The following is a 27835-nucleotide window of genomic DNA, read 5'->3' as shown; positions in this document are numbered from 1 at the left end:
TTCACCAAGATAATATTTTTTCCACATGACCTATTAATGTGAGACATGGTTGAAAGTGTGTCACCCACAAGCTGTGGGGTTAATAGGGGTACTTCTGCCTGGTGCCTGGGGATTCTCATTTTCACTATCCCCAAGTTCATTTACCAAAGAAGACTACCTGCATGTGGCTAGTAAATCATCATTTTGGAGACTACTTTTTATAAAATTGACTAAACCCCCCAAGTAGGAAAAATCATATGAAATAAGCCCCTTCCCAGAAGCATGTTTTTCTACTTTGTAACACTTATCCTCCTCTATCTCCCTTCACCCTCTTCAGAACCCCCTCCCTGCCCCTACAAACATAACTACAATCTACACTAATCAAGGAATTATTTTACACTGTACTCCTTTGAAATAACTGAGGGTTTTCCTATGACAAAGACACCATTAAATGGGAAATGTGGCAACCCTTATTCCATTTTAAGTTGCTAAAAGTTAGAGGAGCCTTTAAGATAACAAATATATCCAAGGCAAAATCAGAGATAATGTGCTGGTGATGGGTACTAGGTGAAAAGAATTATTAAGATCATAATACTTTAGGCTCAATACCTTCTTGCAGAGCTGGAGAGACCTTGGAGACTGTTTTTCGTTTTAGATCAATTTCTCCCTTTTGAAAAGGAAGGATGCCGAGGTACAAGAGTTGGAAAATCTCTCAATTTCAGTCTAGCCAGACACTGACTCTCTATGATGAGTCCCTTTATGGATTGGGGCCTGCTGTGGGTGGTACAGCACTTGCTCCTGACCCACATCCATGTGCTGCCTAACATTGATTATGTGATACCATAATGAAAGGATGCTGGAGTGAGCCAGAAGTAGAACAGAAGTGAGCCTGTCCTTCATACTTCGAGGATAAAGAGGCTACTTTAGAAGTGTGATGGCGTCTCACATACCTACACCGTTTAATAAGGTTATTCTGGCTCAGGATGCAGAAAATGCAGATGACAACCTTGACTCTGGCACTCATTGCACCTGCCTCTCCTTATTTCCTCTGCAAGAGTTTTCCCAACCTCAATTCTCAACATCTATAGCAGGCAAGAAAGAGTCTAGATACCTAACTTACCTTCACCAGGTAGGTAGAAAAGCACTTGCTTGTCATTTAATAAGGTCTCATTTAATAGGATGATGAGAAGAGAGATTTCCGTTGGAGCAATACAGAAAGGATAAGTTATTTTATACTAGGCACAATGGCTCCGTTTCCTGCATCAAGAGTTAAATTAAAGAGAATTCCACTATCACAGTTATCGTGAATAATAAATTTGCTGGAGTTTACAAATTTTACAGATCCACTGAGCTTAAGAAGAGGAAGAAGGGGTGGGAAGAAAAAAAGTGAAACAGACTGAGGAGAAAGTATGTGTGAAAGAGAGAGGCACAGAGAGAATTTCTGAGATTTTTAAATTCAAGAGGGACCTTATTAAGTCATTTTTCCCCTGTTAAATACTAAATTGAGTGCTAAGCAAGTGCTGTCCCCACCCATGCTATGGCTCTGCCTTGCTAGTTAAATCTCTCAGGACAAGTTCTTTTTGGCCACTTGATTAAGAACACTCCCTCAGAGAGGTTATATAACTTTACACTGAATTCCAAGCTGAGGCAGGTTTCATTACAATAATATTCTGCAATGAGCATTTTTAACTGGTCTTTAAAACCTGAAGCAGTCCTGAATTAGCGTACCTGATGAATCTCAGGGCTGGGCACACTCAGGTCTGAGTAACTGTGTGTCCACATTTGATCTGATTGCTCGGTTCTTGTTAGCGGAGGAGACTGACACCTGGGTCTGTATATTTTATTCATGGCAACACAGTCATCTCAAGAGGAATGCTTTTCTTACACTTTTCATTGAAACTGATTTGAGAGTCACTTGGTATTCTATTGCCAAACACAAACGAAATGCCAGAAGACTGTGGCCTGCTGTTTACCTGTCACAACGATTATGGTCAGAAGGACTAAATTCCTACCATCTTTATACTAGCATTGTTTGAATGTGATTATTCAATATCAAAATGAGGCAGATACAGGGTGAGCTAAGATGGAGAGAGGGGTGGATCCCCTAAACCTCTAGAGTCCAGGCCAATGGTTCCACTTCTAAAAGTTAGTCATGAAGTCAACTGGGCTGGAGAAATTGGGAGTGAACTAATCCAAGCATTTGTAAAACTCTCAAATGTCCGCATATTTAGCCTTAATAATCATGGAAACCTATCTCTCTGGTACTGAGGCCACTTACTATATATGTGACCCCACCTAAGTCACTGGATGTCTGCAGGTACCTGTGGGGCTTATTGATGTCACCATCATCTTCTTTATTATCCTCATGGGACTTCCTAGTCAGAAAGAACGTCACTGAGAGATTCTACCTTCAGACTCTCCAGGACATCCTATCTGGGTAATCAAACTGCCAACAAAGGAGGTGTGAAACTTCATCTTTCTCTGATAGACCTCTCAAACATGGAAAGACTGCCTGTATGCCAGCTTATTTGTGTGAATGCCTCCTTGAACAAGTCCAGAAATTTAGGAATGAACGGGGGTCATAGCAACCATTCACAATCAGCCTTATTAATCAAGCAGAACCAGAACTCCTCATTCTTCTTTCAAACAAAAGACAACTGGGCTGGTCCCTGGGCTTGACAAAGAAAGCCACAGGAGCCCCCACTTCAAGACCATTCCAAAGGACTCAGTTCTCTAGCTCTGATGGTGGGGGGTGGCATGAGGAATTCACTATACGTCACATCCTGGAATGAAACAGAGTAGAGTTCCAAGTCCCACTCTTGCTCTAAGAAGACCTCTTGAGAGGCCACATAACTGTCCAATCCATGGGCCAGGTGTGCTCTCTGGTAGTGCTGATAGCTTAGCACCAAGGAAAAGAGGATTTTCAGTCTCCGTGTCTATAAGGATGACCCACAAAAATTCATTTCTCCAAAAAGATGGTACCCTGATGCCATCTTTGCCCCTGAACATTGCTGGTAATGGAGCAAGAAACCCTGACCTCCTCTGCCTGGGCAATAAAGCCTCCAGTTTGAATCCAACATGGAGGGTTATAGCATTTCTTCAGTTTCATTAAATATTTGCTTGGGCTTGTACAACCAAAAGTATATTCAGGAAATATGAGGACATGACCTGATGTCCAGTTCTTATTGCTAGGAACCAAGAAGAACCTCTTGGAGAATTGAGTCAGAGTTGGGTAGATGGGCATCAAAGGAGGGTGTAGTGTAGTAGGATCCCAGGTTGTACTCCACTGAGAAGGTTCATATATTGGGCAGCCTAAGTCTACTGTAATAAAAGTGTGTGTGGTAAAACAGCTCTTACAATTTAATGGGACTTGGTATCTAGGTCCCCTTTTGGTATGCCAAAAACCTGTTTGTTAGCCTGAAAATTAATAAGGATGACAAAATATATTAGATTAATATACAAGATGAAAATAAAATAAAGGCCTCAAGTGAGAGATGTGGCGACCTAATGAACTTGTCTCTTTGGGTAATAGCCTGTACTTTCTAAGTATACAACATTTCTAAAAGAGACTATAAGGGCAACCCACACACATAACATGCCCTCACCTTCTCGACGTATCATTTAAAATGTCTGCAACACCTGAACCCCTTCTTAGGAAATCTGTCCAAGTCTGCAGTCTCTGCCCACAGGCCCAGCCATGCTCTGCACCACCCGACCTCAGTCTGGCCACAGATGATTGCTTGTTCCAAGATGGGCATCTCTTTCAAGGGCAATACAAAGTAAAGAAACCAATGACCCAAGATTTACATGGCCAGGCTCAAAACGCTTAAGCCAGCTGGGCCAATGAGATTCCTCAATACATATTGGAAATGAGAAACTGAAAGGCTGTGGATAGTAGTCTGGGGCCACTGCAAATAGAGTAACATAGGCTCAGGGTGATCCCGGTGGGCCATGCATTGATAGAGCTAACAAAAATATGAGTAACAGAAACACGAGTAAACAGAGGAGAGTGAGAGTGGAAAAAGGGGAATGGAGCCAGTAAAGGTACAAATAAAATGCTGCCAGATGGGAAAGATAAAAGAAAAGAGAGCCTTGAGCTATCCCTACTCCCCTGCTGTTCCTAGCTTTCACATCCTTCCAGGCAACTCCTCTCTTCTTGCATCTAACACACACAAAAGCTGTATCTAAAACACTACCTCTGGTCACTCTAGGGACAGGCTGGCATTTGGAGGTGCTTTGCAGGCATGTCTCTCAGTTCCCAGCTAGATGGGGATGTCTAGTTTCTTATACTACACAATTTTATTTCCTATTCTTCACAGGCAAAAAGTGCTTATGCTTGCACACTCTTGACATTAAATATATGGTACATACTTCCAGGTCAGTTGGTGGAAAGCAGTGGCCTTTACCCCAAAAACTGATTGTTTGATCACAGACTTATTAGAGTTGGAAAATATCACTTTTGAAGTGATTATTTACTAACTCTCAAAAACAGTCTGATTTTTCTTCCTGAGGGACACATTTTAAAGAGCCAGATGGTGCATGGCTGTGGCACAGCTCTCTGTTCTCCCCTCCAGCCCCATGGATTAGCCGCAAATACTTTCTTTTCATCCAGAGAAAAAATTTATGTGCATTTGTTTAGCACTATTTCAAATATCTCACTTGGCCCTCAAGCAATGAGTCGATGGAAGTACATGAAATATTATTTCTTACAAATTTAAGACTAGGAGTCTAAGGTACAGAGAAATATAGTGACTTCTTGAAGGTCACACAGCACTAACAAGTAGTAGAATAGAGACTTGAACATTTTGATGCATAGCCAGTGTTCTTTCCAGTACAACAAAGAACATACCAGGTTTTATTTTGTACCAAAGTTTTTCCATTAAATTTACGATCCTAAACAGCGTGATTGGGTTGAACCAAAGGCCTTTTGCCTTTGAGTAGAATATATTTAGAGCACACATGTACATTGAATATAAAGGTACACACTGGAGCACTTCACTACTCATCTCTAGAGGCCAAATAGAACTCAAACCCACGACCCCTAATTGCCAATATCTTTAAAAGCCTTAAAGTGTTCATAGTGTTAATTGTAGTGTTCTTTCAATTATTACTTTATTTAAAATATATGTATTGTGTGTATTCTGTGAGCCATAATTATTGTATGGGCTAGATGCAAACACATGAATTAAACGAGGCAAAGTCCCTGTCTTCATGGAACTATCTTCCCCGGGGGAGACAGAGTTAAAAGAAAACACATAAAGTCAGGTAGTGATTACTACAATTAAACCAAAACAGAGTAAAGAAATAGAGAGTGACAGGGAGATAATAAGGTAATCAAGCAAGGGCTAGGGAGGTGGTGTTTAGTTAGAAACTGAATGAAGTGAGGAAGCAACACATGCAAAAATTTGAAGAGAGTTCCAGATGGAAGGAATAGCAAGTGCAGAAGCTCAAGTTGGGAGAAGGCTTGGTGTGTTGGAGGAGGAGCAGGGGTCAGCAAGGTTAAAGCTGCATATTTGAGGAGACAGTGGTAGGAAATGAGAAAGGAGAGCTAGCCAGGCAGGATCTTACAGGTCATCATATGGGCTTTGGATATTATTTAAGTGTGATGGGAAGAGATCATTACAGTATTTGATTTAAGAGGTGCATACTCGGGATATTTGGAGAAAACACTGCAGGATGCAAGAGTGGATGTAAGGAAACAGTGAGAAAGCAACTGCAGTAGTCCCTGAAAGATAGGATGATGCTGTACATCTATCCCATTGCACTCAAACATACTGTTACTTTTCCGTTTATCTTGACTCCATGTTTCCCACCAGTTCCTGCCTTATTTCTCTGCTCCTCTTTGCAGCAAATCTCTTCCAAAGAGCAGTCTGTATTCACTGCCTCCAATTTCCCTGCTCTCATTTCCTCTTAAACTCTTAACGTTCATGGATTTGTGATACCACTCTTCCAAAATGACTCCTGTCAAGGTCATTAATGACATCCACGTTGCTAAATTTGGTGATCAAGTCTTGGTCCTTATCCTACTCATCAACAATGAGAGTCACCATATACTTTCAGGTGCCAGTGCATAGGTTGTAACTGTCCAAGGGCACCTAAAAGAAGGGATTAGTGGCAAGGTAGGGGGGAATCTGATCCACATTGTAGTTGCGGACTTGCTGGTTAGAGGGAACACATTCCCAAGAAAGGGTGCCTTTTTCTACTTTATACAAGGCACTATCTTGACTAGTAGCAGTGATCGTGTTAACAGCAGTTGACATAGTTAACCAGTCTTTTCTCTTTAGTGTATCTTCTTTATCTGGCTTCCAGGACCCCATTAATTTGGTTTTCCTCCTGACTCACTGGTGGCTCCTCTCAGTCTTTTCTGCTGATTCCTCACCATCTGTTGTTGGGCATGTTGGTGTAGGAATGCCTTGGCGCTTTCTATGCTCTTCTGTTACCTACTCACTTATAATAATCTGATCTTATCCAGTCCCTTGACTTCAATGCTGCCTATTTATTCATAACTCCCAACATTATGTCTCTAGTGAAGATTCATATTTCTATCCTTGAATTCCAAGCTGTTAAATCCAATTGCATCCTCAATATCTCCACTTGGATGTTTAACAGACATCTCAAAATTAACATGACCCAGACTGAATCCCAATCTCCACCTCCTAAAATCTGCTCCTCCCACAGACTTCCCATCTTGCTACAGGGTAACTCTCCCCTTCCCATTGCTCAATCCAAACACGAGGAGTTGACCTTCCACTCTTGTCTTTCTCTCAGACACCAAATCCTATCCAACAGCATATATCAATGGATACGTTAAAACTACAATATATGCACCTACTATGTACCCACAAAAATTAAAAATTTAAATTAAAAAAATCTATGGATAACATCAAAATCACTGGATACCTTCAAAATCTATCTAGAATTGAACTTCTTACTACCTCCATTATCCTTTCCTGGTGGAAGCCATCCTCACTATTGCTTGCTTCACTGCAGTAACCTCCTAACTGGCCTCTTCTCTCTGCTCCTACCTTTGCCCCTTACTTTCTATTTTTGACATAGCATTCAGGCAGATCCTGTAAAAATAGAAGTCAGATCATGTCACTCCTCAGCTCAGAACACTCCAGGGACTCCCAATTTCCCTTAGAGAAAAAGGCAAAGCTCTTTAAAAGGTCTTCCAATTTCCCACTTGACCTTCCCTCCTACCTTCTGTGACCTTGTCCTACTTTTCTCATTCTACTTCACATGCTCTGGCCACCTTGCTATTCCTTGAACAGGCCAATTACACTCTGATTTGGAGGTCTTTGCCATAGCTGTTTCCTCTGCCAGAGACATTTTCTTCAAAATATCTATATGGCTAAATCCTTCTTCTCCTTCAAGATTTTATTCAAATATCACCTTTTAAAATTACTGCCCTGTCCTCCTACTTTCCTGTTACTCTCTCTCCTCTTTATCCAGCTTTATTCTCTCCCATGGTGCTTATCATCTTCAAAAATTTATATATTATGCTTAAAATTTTGTGATCTGCCTCCCACTGCTACAAATGAAGTCCCATGAAAGCAAGAATGTTGTCTGGTTCCTGATGGAGCCCAAGTGTCTAGAATAAATTCTGGCACATGGTAAGTGTTCAAAAATACATACTGAATGAATGAAATAATGAGAGTATGCTATTGGATGTTGTCTAATTTTTACTCCCAATGTGTCTACAAATGAGTAGCTATGTAAAATTCTCATATAAATATAGTTAATGGCTTGGAAAGCTATTTACAATCCAGTGCTAAAAGTTTTACAATCAGGTTTCAGACAACTAGGTACAATATGCTTCACTTTTATTTTTAAAATGTATATATTTGCATTAAAAAATAATGGAAGGAAATATTTATTCAACATATATTTCTTAAGTAGCTACTATGCACCAGGCACCCTGTGCAAGTTAACACTCTAGGCTGTGAGAGTATACATTGCTTTATTTCTTCTCTTTGATTATTTGTCTTTTCTGTATCTCTACACTAATTTTCTATTAATTTTATAATACAAAATTAAAGTGCTTTTATTTGCTTATGTGCTTTTGAGTGGTCTATCTTTGGGGAGCACATTTTCAGCATATATGAATGGCCCTACCTGCATACTAGTTTACCACAGTATTAGTAGAAAAAGCTACAAATGGAGTTATTCATCCCAAATCTCATTGCCCACTCAAGTAAATGCAGGGAGAGATATGACATCAGAAATCAACACTCCTCCAGCAGCTAACAAGATATTCTAGGCAATTTATAAACTATGAGGATAAGAGTAGACATTTTATCATTGCCCACCCATCCCTGGTCTCTCAGCAGTTTAATTGCTTGTTAGAAAGACACTTAGCAAATCCTTGAGCATGAGAAAGACAACACACAGTAAATTTCAGTATAATTTTCTTGTATTCATTAAATCACTGCCAACTTGAACATGATTTCCTCTGTACTGAGGTACACTTATCATTTCTAAGAACAGTAAATTTTATGTACAGGTTTGAAGAGCGAACTTTACCTAGAGTTTATTCCCTGGAGGTATTTCTATAACATGCTATTTGAAGATTCCTCTATTTCAATTTTTTAAAACCTCCATCTGCAGATGTGGTCCTAGGCTTTGAAATTCTCAGGATTAGAGTGGGACAGATGTTTCCCAGTGCTGATTTTTTCTCACTGCCACTTTGTGCTTTGTTATATCAGTCAGATAATGAAATGCTTAATTAGCTCTTTCCTTTTGCCACAGGATCATTTTATAAAATGGTAAATTAAGAGCTTTCAAAATGAGAAATCTGTGCTTAGCACTCAGGTGTCTAAGTTCAGGTGTGTCTCCTAACCATCTTTGTCTAATTGAAATACCCATGCAGTGTTGCTCATGATTAGACATCAGACACCAGGCTTCTATATACACATTGGTTGCTGGGAATGGTGTCCACACTAGCTCACACTAGGCTACTTAGCAACTTTGTCTCTCAGATTACATCGACCAAGAAAGTCTTCACCCATCTTACTATCTGTGTGGAGCAATCCAATGGAAGAATCAATAGCCCTTTCCCTAAGGGTTCTTCTGCCCTGACTGCAATTCACATTGTCTGGTGTCCCTCAATTTCTCTAATCTTAAAAACAGAGAAGTTATTTTCCTTCTCTCTACTCCATCCACCTTGTCACGCCATATGCCAGCCTTTTCAGTTTGCTCATTATACAGGTGATGTGCTCAGCCAGCTACCTGTCCATGTTTCCTTTCCTGTTTAGCCTCTTTTCCCTGGAAGTGAACAAAGGTATTTTCTGAACAGGAGATTATTTTCTCTGCAGTCAAACTGGAATTTCCAGTGTGAGCTTCCTCCACCACTTTCCTTGAATGGCAGACATTTGCTCAGGGAAAAGCTAGCAGGCAAATCAGCTGACATATTGCCTGAGGTGACCAGTCAAAAAATAAACATTATCAGGATGTTGCTATAACTACTATTTTTGGCAAGTAGAGGCATTTTTTCTGCTAGTAAGTATGGCAATTTAGTTGGGTTAGGTAGCTCCACAGGAAACAAGAGCTCAATGCTGATCACTGTTAAGCAGACAGGGATGATGGTGCATGCAGTGATCAGCTGATTACATTAATGCATCAGCACATTCGTTTAATGTAGTCAAGGTCAAGGAGGTCTTTGTCTCAGTGGTGCTAGACAGGAAACTCAAAATATTATGTATGCCGGCAACAAGTGCCATGATTGATTTTTGTTATGGAATTAATCTGTCAAGAGTTGCAGTTTCAGGTTTGCTGCCATGAATTATATCTTCAGTTCAGCTGGAAGACACAGTGCCAGAGCAGAGGGCTAAGCCATCTGTAGCTATTTGCCTTAGTCAGAGCTTTGTTAGGTGCTGCTGCTGCTGTTTATAGAGAGGTAGGTGTGAGGGTTGGAGCTAAACATTATTCCATTAAACTAATTAAAAAAAGACACCCACCTCCTGTAGTGACAGCCAGGCCAATGCGGATGGAATTGTTGGGTTGAGTTTCTTAATTTATGGGTCCTAGCTTCAGAGACTCTGATTTAATACATCTGGGGGTGGAGATCAGGGACAAACATCATGGGTAGTCAGCGGCCTCACTTGGAAACAGGTGTAAGTTGTTAGGACTTCACCACAGTTAATAATGAATTATTAAAGAAAGAATTTACATGTCATGCCACAAACTTATGGGGAGTCCTTGAGGGGTGTTAGGAAGGGGTGAGTTGGCATTCTAGAAGAAACACTCAGGCAGGAGCATACAAATGGATTGGAGACTAAGGAGACTAAGACGGGAGAATAGTGAGGAAGCTGCGTGCAATGAAGAATTATTGCATGTCCCCCCTGATGGAGACACCCATCAGACTGCCATCCTGACTCCTTAGGAAGCTCAGTATTCACAATCAAGGGACATGTTTACCATGGCCACAGCAATTGTCCTTCGTTATGTCCTCATCATATCACAGAGTCTTTTTATAAACTTCTCTTCTAAAACGGACTTAACTTTGACTCGCATCCTTCTCTCCTTTCTGTCTTTACCTCTGCTGCTCGTATATGCCCAAGTGCTGGTTTTGTGGGGAGCTGTTTTCTTTTGGAAGTCATAGAATAATTGTATGAATAATTGTTCAAACATGCTATTCATTACTATTCAGGAAAGGATGGTCGAAGATTTTTTTAAGAAAAATAATGATTTGTTGTTATTGTCACTTTGTTTTTGTTTTTCAAAAATGCCTAAGCTAGTGCTTAATTGGCAATTTTCATCTTTTAGTGACAGAGTATATAGAAACATAGGATTATGGGATCTCAGAGGAGGAAGATCCCGTATTGTTCATCCAACCAAGCTCATGTAAAGCACAAATTCTTTCCACAACAACACCTCCAATAAATACTACCACTAATAAAGTCTAAAGCTTACATAGCACTAATGCACTTTACATTTGTTAATTATAGGCATTGCTTTTATCTCCATTTTTACAAGCGGGGAAACTGAGGCACAAAGAGACACAGCTTGAAAGGGGCAGAGCTGGGATTTCAACTCAGGCAGTCTGTCTCTAGAGTGTGTGTGTGCTCTTAACCATTATGCTATACTACCTTCAGTGCAAGTTTCACTTAATTACTTCCAGGCATGGGTGTTAATTAGCTCCAGAAATGAATGGCCGACATCATTCTTGTCAGTTCTGGCAATTAGACATGTCTCCCAATGACCTAAATTCTTCTCTATTTCTCCCCCATGAGTCCTCTGGAGTAAAAGTTTAATCTGTTGCCAAAAATCTTTTTGTGGGAACACAAATTTGTCCTCCAATCCTTAATTCTCATGTCTTTTCCTCCATGAAGTTTGTGTGTGTGTGACAGTTTAAAGCCAATGTATTTTTTTCTTTTACATGAAGTTCTGTAAAGTTCACCCTCACATGAAGTTCACCCTCTCTAGGTGTGTATGTAATTACTATGGCACCTGCATGCTTAGTGATGTAAGTTTCTTTAAACCATGAGTAGAATATTATATATTTTCTTATTAAATTCCTTTTAAGACCAAGCCTATTTGCTGCAACCTATTGAGATCTCTTGGGATATATATCCTGGTATCTCAAACATTGTCCACTAGTCCTGGTTTCATGCTATTCAAAAACTAAATGAAAAATGAAGAAATTGAGGCTCAGAGACGGTGAGTTGCCCAAGCTCTTAGTAAGAAGAATTCACACCCAGTTCTCTCTGATTTAAAAATGCACGCTAATCCCACTGCTTGCTCTTGCTGCCAGGTGTGCTCTTTGCAGCCTCTGTTCTGGACTTGCTCAAACTCCAGCCCTGGCCCCCAATAAGTGTGAAAAGGGCATGGTTCAGGCAGATCGCCTTGTCTCAGCAGCCACCTCACTCTCCATTCCTCATTTTTATTTGACTTGAATTGGGAGAAAAGGTGTTGTCCTGATATATGGTCTAATCATAGTGTAGCTTTTGGCTTGATACTGACTCTTTTTAGCCATCTCATCTGTATTATCTGTGATTATGGTTTTTTAAAAAAAAACTTAATTAAAGTCATAAGTTAATTCATGGCTGTGCTAATGTTCAGAAAAATATATTTCAAAGACCAACGTGAATTAGTAGGAGGGTTTTTAAATCTGTGTTCCTGGGCTAGGGGATAATACAGAGTCAACTGCCAGCATTATTTTCTCAAGGCAGAGTAGAGTGTAGCTTAGGAAGGCATCTGCAAGTTGTATAAACTAGAGAGAAATATGCAACTGTCAAGCAGTTTGACAGCTTGGACTAAGAGGAAAGGGCATAGTGACAGTGGAGATCACCTTAAAGATCACTTTGAATCCTAAAAATAAGGGAAGTAATAGGGAAGTAAAAAACAGAAATAGAATTCTCTCTTCAGAATCTTGAGATAATTTCCAGTCTTCTCCAACTTTACTCTCCTTTTGCCCTCACTGCAACACATCTGTGGACATAGGGCATTCTCGACAATCATTTGGAAGTACTTGTCTCCATTTTCATTTTAAATCATTTTCTTCACATCCCTTCTTCTCTAATGAACTTAAGATATGAGTAGGAGCTAACTATTATCTCAAAACTATGCTAGTTGCTCTGAAAGATTCATATAATGATAACTACAAGACCCTTTTTAGAATTTGAAATCTGTTAGTAAGACAGAATATGCAGACAGGAAATAGCCCTACTGCTCATATTCAATATATCATTCAGGGCTAAAACCATCGTGCTAGATACATATTCTATGAGAACTGGGGAATTTATTCATTTTACCTGAAGGAATTCAGTGAATGCCTGCATGTGTAGGGTTCTGGGGCAGACCTAGAGAAACAAAGATGACTCAGATATTCCTCCTGACCTCGGGTTCATATGCTGCTGGGAGAGACAGAAACACACACAGATGATTAGAAATCTCCATGAGTTGGTCTTTGTGTTAGGTCTGGGAAGAGAAGTAGGATTTTGCTGTATGTGGAACAGAAGGGAGCTGGTATTATGACACATTTTAGCTCAGTAGAAGGACAAGAGAAACACAGGAGGGTAGTAAGACACACCACCCGGGTAAGGAAGGACTTTTTATTTGAAGAAAGACTGTAGAGGAATGAAGAAGTAAGGAATACCACCTGGGTAAGGAAGGATTTTTTATTTGGACAAGGACTGTAGAGGAATGAGGAAGCCAACCTGGTTGGCAGGACCACCCGTGGGTAAGGCAGTTAGGGTGGTTACTAGGGCCCTGTGTTTTGGAAGGAGTGCAGAAAAATGCTATGCCTTACAAAAGCAACACCTAAAGCATTTTTTAAAAATGAATTGTCTTTTGCACACATATGCATTGTTTTATGACATTCTTTAATATACATACGAGTCTTAATAGAGTCCCCCCATATTCTATATTCCATCCCTAACATTCTGTAGGGCCCAGAGTAAGACATACAAAATAGTTTAAGTATTTATAGTTTATAAATCAATCTGACAAAATGTCAAATGAAAACAATTTTATATTTTTACCTTGATAAATATACCTTCATAACAACCATGTATTAGCCTGTTCTCACACTGCTATAAAAAAAAATACCCAAGACTGGGTAATTTATTTAAAAAAAGAGGTTTAATTGGCTCATGGTCCTGCAGGCTATACAGGAAGCATAGTGGCTTCAGCTTCTGGGGAGGCCTTAGGAATCTCCCAATCGTGGTGAAGGCCAAAGAGGAGTGAGACATCTCACATACGGGGAGCAGGAGCAAGGACAGCAAGTGGGGAAGGTGCTACACAATTTCAAACAACCAGATCTCATAAGAACTCACTCACTATCAGGAGAACAGCACCAAAGGGATGGTGCTAAACCATTCATGAGAAACCTACCCTCATGATCCAACCACCTCCCATAAGGCCCCACCTCCAACATTGAGGACTACAGTTCAACATGAGATTTGGTGGGAATACAGATCCAAACCATATCATTCCACTCCTGGACTCCCAAATCTCATATGGTTCTCACATTGCAAAATACAATAATCCCTTCTCAACAGTCCCTCAAAGTCTTAACTCATTCCAGCATTGACTCAAAAGTCCAAAGTCCAAGATCTCATCTGAGACAGGACTAGTCCTTTCTGCCTGTGAGCCCGTAAAATAAAAATACAAGTTAGTTACTTCCAAGACACAATGGGAGTATAAGCATTGGGTAAATACTCCCATCCCCAAAGGGAAAAATCAGCCAAAATAAGGGCTACAGGCCCCACACAAGTTCAAAACCCAGCAATGCAGTTTTTAAATCTTAAAGCTCCAAAATAATTATCCTTTGAGTCCATGTCCCACATCTAGGGAATATTGATACAAAGGGCGGGTTCCTAAGGTCTTGGGCAGCTCTGCCACTGTGGCTCTGCAAGGTTCAGCCCTTGCAGCTGCTTTCAAGGGCTGTCATTGAATTCCTGTGGCTTTTCCAGGTGCAGGCTGCATGCTGCCATTGCATCTACCACTCTGGGGGCTGAAGGATGGTGGCCCTCTTCTCATAGCTCCACAAGGCAGTGCCCCAGTAGACACTCTGTATGGGAGCTCCAACAGCACATTTACCCTCTGCACTGCCCTAGCAGAGGTTCTTCATGATGGCTCTGTCTCTGCAGCAGGCTTCTGCCTGGATATCCAGTCTTTTCCATACATCCTCTGAAATCTAGGCAGAGGCTCCCAAGCCTCAACTCTTGCACTCTGTGTGCTCACAGACTTAGCACCACCTGGAAGCTGCCAATGTTTATGGCTTGCAACATCTGAAGCAGCAGCCCAAGCTGTAACTAGTCCCCTTTGAGCCATGGCTGGAGCAGGAGTGACTAGGATGCAGCGAGCAATGTTCTGAGGCTGCACCAGGAAGCAGGGCCCTGGGCCTGGCACACAAGGCCATTCTGTCCTTATAGGCCTCTGAGCCTCTGATGGGAGGGGCTACTATGAAATGCCTTTGAGGCCTTTTCCCCATTGCCTTGGTGATTAGCACTTGGTACCTTTTTACTTATGCAAATTTCTGCAGTCTGCTTGAATTCTTCTCCTGAAAATGGGCTTTTCTTTTCTACCACATGACCAGGCTGCAAATTTTCCAAACTTTCACACTCTACTTCCCCTTAAAATGTAAGTTCCAACTTTAGGTTATTTCTTCGCTCACCCATATGAGATAGGCTGTTAGAAGCATCCAGGCCCAATCTTGAATACTTTGCTGCTTAGAAATTTCTTCTGCCAGATAGCCTAAATTATTGCTCTCAAGTTCAAAGTTCCATAGGTTCCTAGGGTAGGGGTACAATGCAGCCAAGTTCGTTGCTAAGGCATAACAAAAGTGAGCTTTACTCCAGTTCCAATAAGTTCATCATTTCCATCTGAGATCTTGTCAGTCTGGCCTTAACTGTCCATGTCACTACCAGCATTTTGGTCATGAACATTCAACCAGTCTCTTAAAGTTCCAAACTTTCCCTCATCTTCCTGTTTTCTTCTGAGCCCTCCACACCCTTAAAACTTCTGCCCATTACCCAGTTCCAAAGTTGCTTCCACATTTTCAGGTACATTTCTAGCAATACATCACTCTTTGGTACCAATTTTCTGTATTAGTTTGTTATCATATTGTTATAAAGAAATACCTGAGACTGGGTAATTTATAAAGAAAAGGGGTTTAATTGGCTCATGGTTCCACATCCTGTACAGGAAGCATGATGCTGGCATCTGCTCAGTTTCTAGGGAGGCCTCAGGAAACTTCCAATCATGGTAGAAGGCAAAGGGGAAGAGAAGCATCTCACATGGTGGGAGCAGGAGCAAGGGATGGGAAGAGGTGCTACATACTTTTAAACAACCAGATCTCACAAGAACTCACTATCACGAGAACAGCACCAAGGGGATGGTGTTAAATCCTGAGGAGAAAACCACCCCCCATGATCTCATCACCTCTCACCAGGCCTTACTCCCAAAACTGGGCATTACAATTCAACATGAGATTTGATTGGGACACAGATCCAAATCATATCAACATGTAAGATCAGTCTTGAATTTAAAAGCTGTTAGAATTGTCCAAATTCCATACTATCATATGGTGGTTTAGGGAAATATTATTAATAACCCACTGCCCACTCTTCCCAATCTGATTTCATCACACACTATGGGATGTTCAAATATATCTGTACACTCCTGTTCACTTGCCATGTTCCATCACATCCCTCACTCCCACAAACAGTCACTCCTTGGCCACACCTGGGGCCTATAGGGATGGTGATTTGAGGTATGGTATACCCTTGGGAAGACAGATTCAGAAGAAAGATGTGTACAAGCCCTTGTAACAGGCTTTCAGCCATGTGTCCTAGGTACCCAGATGTGACCTAGAAGTTGGAGGTTGGGGGCAGTTGCAGGTTCCTGGTGGGCCCGTTCCTTTGTTCCCAGCATGCCTACCCCAGTAAGGAGGGGTGTAGACAGAGAAGTGTCACATGAGGTGCCCTAAAGTATAGAATGCAAGGCAGGTGCATCTCTTATCCAAGTCTAAGGGCAGTACTTTCTCCAGCATCCTTGTACTGGTCACATTATCTTGAGACCTTTACCCTTCTAAGGGAAGCCCTGACTGTTAGAACTAAGGACTGTTTATGCTGATGTTCCTGAAGCTTCCAATAAGATGGCTCCCTCACTCAACTGTTACATTTTTAATCTCCCCCTAAAGGCCTGTCTGTCGCAGCCATCTTCCTCCAAGACATAGCCAAGAGCCAGTTTATGTATGTGTGAGAAGGAAGAGTGAGTTGGGAAATTTACCTTTCTTACAGGTTAAACATTATGAATTGTTAAATATCAAACACTAAACTCTTTTCAAATTTCTTTAGGTTATATTTTACCATTGCTTCTCCACCAGTGTGAAAAAGAATAACTTCTTTTATTATTGAGGCTAGAAAAGGAGTAAAATAATACAATGTGGGCAAAGAAAAATAAGAACCCTGCTTCTTCTGGCTGCAAGGGAAAGTTGGGCAGGAGTCCATCAGAGCAAGCAAGGGGTAGCAGTGAGAGCATTATGCTGTGAGCTCCATCCTGGGGAGAAGGAAAGTATTTGGATTATCAATCAAAACACTTTGACGGTACAAGGACTCTTACCCCACTCTCTTTATTGGCTTCTGGAAAAGGCTACCTCACCACCTTTTGCAAACCACAGTGGGTACAGCTATATCAAAGCAGAGGTAAATGTGTAGCAAGGTTAGCAGAGACAGACAGCCTGAGTACACTTATTAGACTTACCTTCCCCTTAGCTCTTTGATGGCAAAGTTAGGGCCCCAGCACCCTGAATTCTGGTAGATTCAGACTACTAGTAAGTAGTCTGGTACCACTGATATATAGACTTCTGCTGCCATCAATTAATATGCATGGCTAAAAGGACCATTGGGGTTGTTCTATTTGTCATCTTGGTCATTCAGCAACATTTGATGCAGTCAAGCACTTCCTGCTCCTTGAAACCCTTTGTTCACTTGACTTTCAGGATACCACTCTCTCTCTCTGGGTTTATCTCCTACTTTACTAGCTTCTTTGAGTCTTTTTTTTTGTCTGTTCCTTCCTGTCTTCCCAACCTATAAACACTGTTGTGCCCCATGGCTCAATCCTCAGGCTTCTTCCTTATTTTTGCTCTGTGTTATCTAATCTCTTGGCCTGACAGATCATGTAAATGTGATGATTCCCAGGTCAGAATCATATGTCTATCTGCTTACTCAAGAGTTTATTTGAAAGTCTGTTATTAATGTAAAATTGAATATTGCCAATCCACTAACATAATTGGGTACTTAAACATAAGGTTTTCAATTATTGATAGAATGAGCAGTCAAAATTGAGAAAGGATAGATGAAACAGCCCAATGAACAATTTATGAATACCAGGAACATTGTACCCCAAAACTTCAAAGCACAGATTCTTTCATGATACACATGGAATATTTAGGAAAATTAATGGTGTTCTAGGCCATTATAATAACTTCAATAAACTTCAAAGAATTAATACCAAGTGCAACTTATTTTCTGACCACGATGCATATAGTTAGCAATCAATTTTAAAAATATCTAGAAAACTCTGTTTGCAAATTAAAATCATATAGAAATAGGACATATTTACAACTGAACAATCATTGAAGCAGTATTTATCAAAACTTATGGTATACAGTCAATGCCTTACAGCTGAAAATTAATAAATTAAGTATTCAACCTCTTTAGTTAGAAATAGAACCTAAATAAATCTTTAAAAGCAGAAGAAAGGAAATAATAGGAATAAGAGCAGAAATGGCGAGCTACTATAAAGGGTATGAACAAATCAAATACAGTCTCTTTAAAAATGATATGTTTCTTCCAAATAGGCAAAATTCTGGAAAAAAAATCAGGGAAGAAAAGTTATAAATGAATACTTTTTAAGAAGGCAAAGTGTGGAATACCTACACATGGAGGAGAGATTAAGAATATTATGATCAGTTTCATACCAAATAAACCCTGAAAACTGAGATAAGATGGGTAAATTCCTAGACAACTATAACTTTCCAAAATTTACTCACAAATAAGTAAGAAAATTGAATAGTCCATATCCATTAATAAAATCAAACCAGCAAAAAATGCTGGTTTTACTGGCATTATTATGAAATATTCAAAAGGCATGTTATTCTAATCTTAAACTATTCCTAAAATAGAGAAAAAAGAGTAGACTCTCTTTTTTATTTATTGAGGCTGGCATAACTTACATACCAAAATCTGACAGTGATAGTAAAAAAGGAAAAGCTATAGTCCAAAATCTCTTAAGAACATAAACATAGAAATGCTAAAGTATTAACCAGCCAATTCCAGACATGGTTAGATAATGTTTTCATGACCAAGTTGCATTTATCTAAAAATTTCAAAATTAGATTAACACTGGCAAATTAACAAATGTAATTCACTGCATTAACAGATGAAAGAGAAAAATGATTTGGTCACCTTAATGACTTTAGAGAAAGCATTGATGATTTTCAACAAAGCAAGAAACAAAATTGTCATTATTTGCCAATTATATAATTATGTGCATAGACAACCCAAAAAATTCTACTGTTATTAAAGTAAATGTGCATAGTATTTCTACACATATGCAAAAATTAGCTAGAAAATATCATTTTAAATATCTATTTATAATGTCAAGAATATATAAACTATCTAGTAATAAACTTAAGAAAACATATAAAAGACTTTTACGGATAAAATTTTACTTTTATTGAAAAGTCTTAAAATATACAAATAAGTGAACTGTACCATTTTCATCGATAGAATAACCAATATCATAAAATTGCCCGTTTTCAATAAAGGGAAATTTGAAAAATTTGCCCTATAAGATATAAAATTATATAAAGCTATAGCAATTAACAACTTTGTATTGGCTCAGGAACAGATAAATAAACCAATAGAACAGCAAGAGAGTCTAGCAATAAATCCATTTTATGTGGAAACCTGATATATGAGAAAACTGACATTGCAGATTAGTGAGGCAATGACAGATTAGTTAATAAAAGGCACTGGGACAATTGGTTCTTCATGGAACAAAAAATGAAATTGGACCCTTACTTCATGCCCCACACAAAAATCAGTTTCAGGTAGTTTTAAAGCATGTGAAAAGAAAATTATAAAACTTTAAAAACAGAAGATAGGAAAATTCCTTTATGACCTTGGGATAGTCAGGATTTCTTAAATAAGTTATAGAAATTCAATATGTGAACTAAAAACAATCAATTCGACTACATGGAATTTTTTTTTTAACTTCTGTTTACCAAAAGACACAATCAAGAGAGTAAAATTAGACTCTAGAAGCTGGCAAAAAAAAAAATTGCTACATATATATAAAACAATAAATTTAGAATCCCAAATGAACAGTAGAAAAATATGTTGGTAATTATGGATACAATGAGAACTCTTATAAACACTTTGTTGGGTTATAAATTGGTACAGCCTCTTTGGAAAACTGGCATTACATAGTGAATTGGAACATGCCCATTATTTATTACCCAGTATTTCCTCTCCTCCTAGATATAGCCAAAGGAAATTTGTACCTGTGTATGAGGAGGCATATACAAGAATATTTATAGTAACAAAACCTAGAAATAATCCACTCTGCATTTACAGTAGAAAGGATAAATTGTGATGTATTCAAAATATGGAATAATACACAGCTGTAAAAATGAATGAACAACAGAAATATACATTAACAGGAATGGTTTTCAAAGAATAATTTTGAATTTAAAAAGAAAGTCATTGAGGTAGTATATAATTACATATATAAAAATGCAAATAAATAGCAAAATAAGACATATTTTCAGGGATGTATACACATATAGTAAAATTATAAAGTAAGCAAACGAAATGAATATTATAAAATTCAAAATGGAGGCTACCTCAGGAAGGTGAGAAGAGTAGGTAGCAAGATGGATAGGGCAACACAGCTGGGCTTCTGTTATACAAGTCATGTTCTATTTCTAAAGCTGAGTGAAAGGTACATTTTTAAACTGTAGATATATATTTGGATTTGCTTCATGTGTTTCATCATAAAAGAAAAAATGTACATGAATGTCTTAGAAAATCTTGATCAAGATGTCATTTTATATCTGCACTGTCATATTCATTGCAACATTATCCACACTAGCCAAGAAGTGGAATCAGAGCGTCCACTGGCAGATAAATGCATAAAGAAAATGTGTGTGTGTGTGTGTGTGTGTGTGTGTGTGTATGCGCGTGTATCAATGTAATACTACTTACCCTTAAAAAAGAAGAAAATCCTGTCTTTTGTAACAACATGGATGAACCTAGAGGACATTATGTTAACTGAAATAAGCCAGGCACAGAAAGACGAAAACTGCATGAGCTCACTTATACTGTATATAGGATCTAACAAAGTTGAACTCAGAAACGGAGAGGAGAATGGTAGTTACCAAGGGCTGAGAGGAGGTGGAAGGTTGGGGAGATATTGGCTAAAAAATACAAAATTTCTGGCTGGTATGGTGGCTCACACCTGTAATCCCAGCAGTTTGGGAGGCCGAGGCGGGGGAATCACCTGAGGTCAGGAGTTCAAGACCAGTCTGACCAACATGGAGAAACCCTGTCTCTACTAAAAATACAAAAATTAGCCGGGTGTGGTGGCCCATGCCTATAATCCCAGCTACTTGGGACGCTGAGGCAGGAGAATCGCTTGAACCCGGGAGGCGGAGGTTGCGGTGAGCCGAGATCGCACCATTGCACTCCAGCCTGGGCAACAAGAGCGAAATTCCGTCTCAAAAAAAAGAAAAGAATACAAAATTTCTTTAGCTAGGGAGAATAAGTTTAAGAGAGCTATTGTAGAGACACTGACCTTCAGCGCCTCGGCTCCAGCGCCATGGCGCCCTCCAGGAAGTTCTTCGTTGGGGGGAACTGGAAGATGAACGGGCGAAAGCAGAGTCTGCGGGAGCTCAACGCACTCTGAACGCGGCCAAGGTGCCCGCCGACACCGAGGTGGTTTGTGCTCCGCCTACTGCCTATATCGACTTCGCCCGGCAGAAGCTAGATCCCAAGATTGCTGTGGCTGCTCAGAACTGCTACAAAGTGACTAATGGGGCTTTTACTGGGGAGATCAGCCCTGGCATGATCAAAGACTGCGGAGCCACGTGGGTGGTCCTGGGGCACTCAGAAAGAAGGCATGTCTTTGGGGAGTCAGATGAGCTGATTGGGCAGAAAGTGGCCCATGCTCTGGCAGAGGGACTCGGAGTAATCGCCTGCACTGGGGAGAAGCTAGATGAAAGGGAAGCTGGCATCACTGAGAAGGTTGTTTTCGAGCAGACAAAGGTCATCGCAGATAACGTGAAGGACTGGAGCAAGGTCGTCCTAGCCTATGAGCCTGTGTGGGCCATTGGTACTGGCAAGACTGCAACACCCCAACAGGACCAGGAAGTACACGAGAAGCTCCTAGGATGGCTTAAGTCCAACGTCTCTGATGCGGTGGCTCAGAGCACCCGTATCATTTATGGAGGCTCTGTGACTGGGGCAACCTGCAAGGAGCTGGCCAGCCAGCCTGGCGTGAATGGCTTCCTTGTGGGTGGTGCTTCCCTCAAGCCCGAATTCGTGGACATCATCAATGCCAAACAATGAGCCCCATCCATCTTCCCTACCCTTCCTGCCAAGCCAGGGACTAAGCAGCCCAGAAGCCCAGTAACTGCCCTTCCCCTGCACATGCTTCTGATGGTGTCATCTGCTCCTTCCTGTGGCCTCATCCAAACTGTACCTTCCTTAACTGTTTATATCTTCACCCTGTAATGGTTGGGACCAGGCCAATCCCTTCTCCACTTACTATAATGGTTGGAACTAAACGTCACCAAGGTGGCTTCTCCTTGGCTGAGAGATGGAAGGGGTGGGATTTGCTCCTGGGTTCCCTAGGCCCTAGTGAGGGCAGAAGAGAAACCATCCTCTCCCTTCTTACACTGTGAGGCCAAGATCCCCTCAGAAGGCAGGAGTGCTGCCCTCTCCCATGGTGCCCGTGCCTCTGTGCTGTGTATGTGAACCACCCACGTGAGGGAATAAACCTGGCACTAGGTCTTGTGAAAAAAAAAAAAAAAGAGAGCTATTGTACAACATGGTGAAAATAATAACATTAAAAACAATATATTATATTCTTGAAAGTCACGAAGAAAATAGATTTTAACTGTTCTTATAAAAAAATGATAAAATGTAAGGTAATGCGTATGTGAATTAGCTGGATGTAACCATTTCACGATGTATACATATTTCAAAACATCATGTTTTATATGATAACTGTATATATATGTTTTTGTCAATGAAGAAAATAAATTTAAAAGAGGAAAATAACAAAACAAGAAAAAAAGGATATAACCAGACAAAATGTTAAAAGTTTATGTGTTAGAGGTTTACTAGGGCCTTGCAGATAATTGTAAAAAATTGTAGAAACAACATAAACATTCATCATTAGAGATTTGATTAAAAGATAAGCAAATCCATAGAAACAGAAAGCAGAGCATAGATGAGTAGGAGCTGGGGGAAGGGAGAAATGGGAAATGACTGCTAATCAGTGCGCATTTCTTTTGGGAATGATGAAAATATTTTAAAATTAGATTGTTGTGATAGTTGCACAATATATTAAAACCATTGAGTTGTACAAAATGACAATCAAATTGGGTGTGGAAGAGACAACTTTAAAAGATAGAGGGAGTTGGAAATTTGCTTCTTTAAGAAAAGTAAAACGTAAAATTGTAAAAAGCACATACATGTAGTTTATGCAGGAATGAAAGGTTGTAATTTAACCCAGCAGTCCCCAACCTTTTTGTCATTAGGAGCTGGTTTCATGGAAGACAATTTTTCCATGGATGGGGGCAGGGGATGGGGAGTTTCAGGATGAAACTCTTCCACCTCACATCATCAGGCATTAGATTCTCATAAAAGACATGAAACCTAGATCCCTCACATGCACAGTTTACAATAGTGTTCTCTCTTTTATGAGAATCTAATGCCCAGGGTGATCTGACCACAGTTTCTCAGGCACTCTCACCCAGCGCTCCCTTACTGCTCTGCTACCAGGTTCCTAACAGGCCACAGACTGTATAGTCGGCGGCCCAGCGGAGGAGGGGGTGGGGGGGTGGGGGCTGCTTTAATCAGTACATCCATATACAAATGAAAGTCTTGAATTTATATTAAAAATCTAGGCAAAACATTGTGCATGTGTATGTTTTAAGTTAAAATCCCTAATATACTTAAAAGTCTGTTTCTATGATTTCCTGCCTCACTAAACTTTTTCAAGTAACCAACCAAATATTAATAATAATGAGCACATTAGATAGAAGGCTTCTATGGTATTTCTTCACTCAGTTAAACTAAAATTTAGTTTCTTTTCTTTTTCCATTACCCAGTGAATGGCAGCTTGTGAAAAACCAAACATGAATAGCTTATAGAGATAATGCCTGTGTATAGTGAGAGTAAAAATTTTAAGTCTGTTAACAAATATGATTTTTGTGAATGAATACCTAACTTTTGAATATCATGTCTATTTAATCGATGTTTACTATTGTGACAGAGACTGTTTTACTTTTCTCAGAATGAAGGCTAGAAAAGATTTTCCAATTGCCCTGTAACTGGATATGGCCATATGACTAAATTTTGGCCACTGAAATGTGAGTGGAAATGGTGCCACAACGTTTAGGCTTGTTAAAAAAAAAAATACAAAAACCAAGAAACACACAAAAAAACTACCCTAAAATCCTCCCAGGTAAGATCTTCCATGATACACTCTCCATCCAGCTGACTCAAATGGAAATGACCGTAAGTGGAACCTGAGAGCCAAGGTGAAGGCAGTGGAGCTCTGAAATGGAAGGAGCCTTAGTCACTGTAACATAAGTTGCAAAAGAACCTACCTGACCAGATCACCAGTACTGGAGGATGCCATGCGCAATAAATAAACTTCACTGGCATAAGATATTTCAGAGATGTTGGGGTTTACCTGTAACAGCCACTAGAATTTACCCTAATGAATATCAGTAAAGCAATTTAAGAAAAGGGGAAAAGGAGAGAGAGAGGGATAGAGAGAGAGAGAGAATACGGCTACAGTTGGATGTCTTTTTCTTCTCCCTAGATAACAGGCCCAGCTAATTCCATATACACCAAATGGCTGGGCAGTGCCAAAGAAGGAAGAGGGCAACTCTCTCTCTCTCTCTCATTTGTTTCCCCAAAATCTTTATGAGCTGTGGTGTAGTCTGTGACCAAAGTTGTGTTGTTACTGGTGGCCCCATCAACCAACCAGTAATAGGATATAAGGCTATTAGAGGCTTGAATTGAATCAGCATGCATTCATTGATTCAACCAATATTTAATGAGTAACTATTACATGTCAAAATTGTAAGTTTCTGAGGCTACAGTATTGTAAAAGTGCTTTTCAAAGTGGAAATACCCAGAATACAAATATTTCATTAGCATTAGTAATGTCAAAATTATTGATCATATTGAGTCTAGAATTCATTAATCTAAATAGCCCGCCACACTCTTGGGAGAAAAGATGATTTCTTTGTTTTGTTTAGCTACAGATTGAATTTTGCTTTTCCCCTTCTCATTAGAAATAGTTCTAATTTTTTCTGAAATATGACTGAGACTGTTCCTACTCATAAAACACTCATGATCCTTACTGTATTTCTTGCCCTTGATCAAGGTGGGGTCATGTGGCTAATTCCTGCTAGTGGATAATTAAAGAACGTCTACATCTTTGCTAATCTGAGGCAAATAAGAGTAGAGGTGCCGTCTCTATACACTCTCTTTCTTTCTTCTAGCCAAGAGGCTGGAAGCAGAGGATTCTAAGATTTCCAAATTGCAAGATGGAAATAGCCTTGTCCCCAAGTCACGGCTTAGATAAGAGTCAGGTAGGATTGCCTCATGACCCACATAGAACTGAGCCATGTGCAAGGAATTGATTCTATTAATCCAAGGAGAATGGACTTTATTTAATGTAGCAGTGTCCTGATAAATACATAAGACTGAGTGATATACCAAGACAAAGGAACAGTAAAAGATGAATAAGATTTATTAAAATACTAGAAAAAATCTAAGAAAAAAAGTACAATCTCAACCCTACTTGTATACTGCTGAAGAAGCCTTTAATTGAAATTGGCAAGTCAAAGTGCAAACTCCAGACCCTTTAAACACCTCAGGAGCCTGCTCTTCCTTTCCTTATGGCTGATTACAAAATTGCTGCACATGGAAGCTGAAATAGAGGGGTTTAAATTGTCACATGCAAAGGCCTTATTTATTTATGAGGTCTCTGTGGAAGTTTGAAAACTCAGCCCTGAAATAATTGGAAAATTTTTGTGAGTTAATGCGGAATTACTAATGATTTCTTTTTAACACAAGGGAACTGACATAACTGCAAAAGAGAATTAACATACTTTATTAATATTGCTAATATAATGATCATTAAATATTATCAACACACCAGCAGTGATATGTGTAGTGATATGTTACAAAGAGAGCCAATGAGAAAAAATAAAGGCCTTGCTCAATTTCTGATTTAAAAGGCTATAGCTATTCCCTAGTGCAGGAATTTTTGTATTATATTTGTAAAAGAAATCTGTTCTTTTCTCCAAGTCTGCTAAAGATGAAGGAAGCCAAGAGAAGGGTACATTGAATGCAAACAGCTACTTTCCTCACCAAGAACATTGAATGCTAGTGGAGAAAATATTGAAAATATGATGCTGCATGTTAATAAAACAAGTTTCTCTGCTTCCCTTTTTTGTAAAACACAGTTTACCTAGAGCAGCATAGGCTTGAAGAGTTTCTTCTGAATACTCTTACTATTTCTTAAAATTTCTCTGTCAATAATCAACAAAGCCTCACTACTTATTCATAAAGAGCCATGTTTTTTTAAATTATATGCATTCTCTAAGAATTATGCTGATATCACTCTATTGATAGCTGCATTTATAAGCCAATTCAAAATCCAAAATATTTGCCTCAGATGTTAACTACAAGGAGTACATATTCATAGAGATATGTTGCTGCGGCATAATTTTCTCTTTCTTGTTAATCACCTTTTTGAGCACCTTGTTTGCTAGACTTTAGTTTTATTTCTGTATTTTGTAATCAACAAAATATACTTCCTAAAGAAAATAGCTTGTGCCATTTACTGCATGGCTGAAAGTTCCAGTGCAAGAAAGCACAGCTGGTTGGTTCCTTCAACCAACTCCCACTGTGATATGCTAAAATATATCTAAATATGTAATCATAATCTCCAGAGGTAAGCTAGGGCTGGCTTCAGACTTCTAAAAATCTCATCATGGCAACCTAGGAAAGGACTGATTTCGGCTTAGAAATTTGAATACATTTCTTAATAATCACAAGCAGTACTTCTTCAATTGTCCCTAAGACCAAGTTCCTATTACTCTGCACTGATATGCCAAGTGAAAATAAGCTATTGATGTATTCAGAGAAACAAGAAATCCACAGTTGTATCCTTAAATATTAATTGACCTTAGAAATGTTGATACAGTATACTTAGACAACAAAATATATACCACCGAGGTTTGCATCATATGGTGTAAACAGCATCATATTGGACAATAATTTAAAATCGCAGAATTATAAACATTTAGATCTAGAAAATATCTTTCAAACCACCATAATTCAATGGCTTTATTTTCAGAGAAAGAAACAGAGCTCAGGAGAATCAAGTGACTTATTTAAGATTGATCACACAGCTAGTTCAAGACAGAGTTGGGACTAAAAACTCAGGTTTTTTGACTAGTCAAACATTTCTATCGTACATACAGTGCACAAGGTTGACCAGATGAGTCATGAGTGAACAGATGCCAGTACACTACCCAAATGAACCATGAGGACACCTGTAGCCACAGCTATTTGCATTGATTTGCTCCGGGTATTTGGAGAGGAACTTGAAAATGCACGACTTTGTCAAAACTGGCTGACTTATATTCAAAATGATGAACGTTTATCAAGACTTTACTATGTAAAGTGACAGAATCAGGGAGTTTAGGCACTTTATATCTTATATCCAATAAAACCCTTTGGGATATTCCCATGGGAGCTACACCATGTCCTCGGCATATTTTAGTTTGCATATATTCTTCTGTACTATCAGCTGATAGGACTAAAAACAAAAGGAGCATTTCAATTTTTGACAGGGGAGATGGAGGAGATGGCAAAGGGATCACAGGCAAAGAGACCAAATCTCTTCATCGGCACCTAAACCGAATGACCTGTCCTTTTACGTTTTTTCCTCCTTTCTTTTCCCCTTTTCCTTTCCCCCACCTTCCTCCCTCCTTTCTTCCCGCAAGGCTTGTCAGAAATAGATAGAGGTCTAGGGTATTTCAAAAAGAGACAGAGGTCTGGGATATTTCCTTTTTTAAATTATTTTTCCT

General features: G+C 39.5%; 1 pseudogene across 1 annotated transcript; it reads left to right on the top strand.

Moving 5' to 3' along the window:
* Positions 1–21294: 21294 nt before the first annotated feature.
* Positions 21295–22500, top strand: LOC100985154 (triosephosphate isomerase-like; annotated as a pseudogene). The gene has a single exon (XR_008955129.2). The product of XR_008955129.2 is annotated as a triosephosphate isomerase-like (transcript).
* The last annotated feature ends 5335 nt before the right edge of the window (positions 22501–27835 follow it).

This window comes from Pan paniscus, chromosome 1 (assembly GCF_029289425.2).
Source record: "Pan paniscus chromosome 1, NHGRI_mPanPan1-v2.0_pri, whole genome shotgun sequence".
NCBI classification, from domain to species: domain Eukaryota; kingdom Metazoa; phylum Chordata; class Mammalia; order Primates; family Hominidae; genus Pan; species Pan paniscus.
This window is presented reverse-complemented; position numbering and strand designations above follow the sequence as displayed.